Below are 1682 nucleotides of genomic sequence, written 5' to 3'. Positions count from 1 at the left end.
ATATTATATACACATATATAATACATACATATATATATACACACATGCAGGATTCATTGTAGTTTATTCATACTTGGATATAGAAAAATTGTGTATTTTAATGATTACAAAAGTATTACAAATTCTTTGTAGAAAACCTTGAAAATTCATATAAAGCATAAAGAAGAAAATTAAAATTACCCTATCTTCTGCCCCAGAGGTAATCATTGTTACCTATCTTGGTATATTTCCTCCTTTGTGTGTGTGTATTGTTTCTTAAAGAAATTCTCAAGTGGAATAATGTGAATACAGTCTTATTTCTTTTATTTAGGTTATACTATTTACTTATTGCCTGAAGTATAATTCTGAGTTTAAACTATTTCTGGTAAATCTTTGCATCTTGTATTTTTTATTAGGATTAATAAAAGTAGACATACTATGTGAACATGAAGAGTTAGAAAACAGATGAAAGGAGTACATATTTCACCATAATCTAATTATACATGAAAGACAACTTACTTTTTCTGTAACAACTTAATGTTTTCCAATTCCATTTCACTTGGGTAGCAGAGACTCAAGATTTCTAAGAGCAGATACAAATCTCAGACCACAAAGTTAGGGATTCACTAAATAAAATTTTAATTTTTTCATCATGTATATATGTATATATATGTATATATACATATATATATACACACACATCATATATATACACCTTATATATATTTGTCTTTTATATATATATTCATCTTTTATATGTATATTCATTGTTGATAGGCCTTTATTTTATTTATTTATATGCGGTGCTGAGAATTGAATTGCTTCACATGCAAGTGCACTACCACGGAGCCCTAGCCTCAGCCCCGAGAATTCATCTTGATATCTACTTTATTCTACTGAGGTAACTTACCTTGAGCCATGATTAAGTACAGTTAACTTCTATAGTACCCAAGCATTAGGGAAGACACCTGGCCTTTGATACCAATTGTCTTTGCAGGCACACATTATTTTGTTCTTGGTCATTGGTCCACACTGCCCAGAATTCTTATTTCTGTTAGTATGGGCTTTTTAGGGTCAATGGCTTCTTTTCCAACTTCAGTGTCATCCATGGGGGAATGGGAATCATTTTGTTGCTTTTTTCAATATTATAACCAACAAATCTCTGCAAATTCAGAAACTGTTCTGAGTGTGGATGAATATGATATGTCAATTCCATGAATATTCTATTACATGGCAAATATAGAGGCAGTTCTAATCCCACAAGCTCCTTAAAAAACAATTTTCACTGACCAATGGCAGAAGTGGAGATTTCAATCATGAGAAGTACTGAACATGGCAGAGTGGACTTCGGCTGATAACTAGCAAAGTAATGGATCTCTCGGACCAACAACTGCAAGGAAATTGGTCCTACAAACAAGCTATCAAAAATTAGATCAGGCACAATGGCACATGTCTGAAATTCCAGCAGCTTAGGAGGCTGTAGCAGGAGGATCGTGAGTTCAAAGCCAGCCTCAGCAACTTGGCAAGGCCCTAAGCAACTCAGCGAAACTCTGTCTCTAAAAAAAAAAAAAATACACACACACACACACACACACACAAAAGGGCAGGGGATGTAGCTAAGTGGTTAAGCACTCCTGGGTTCCATCCCTGGCACCAAAAAACAAAACAAAACAAAATTGAATCAGGTCAAATTTTAAGAATAC

This window comes from Marmota marmota, unplaced genomic scaffold, assembly GCF_001458135.2.
Source record: "Marmota marmota marmota unplaced genomic scaffold, marMar, whole genome shotgun sequence".
Taxonomy (NCBI): Eukaryota; Metazoa; Chordata; class Mammalia; order Rodentia; family Sciuridae; genus Marmota; species Marmota marmota.
The sequence above is the reverse complement of the archived record's forward strand: the minus strand, read 5'-3'. Positions refer to the sequence as shown.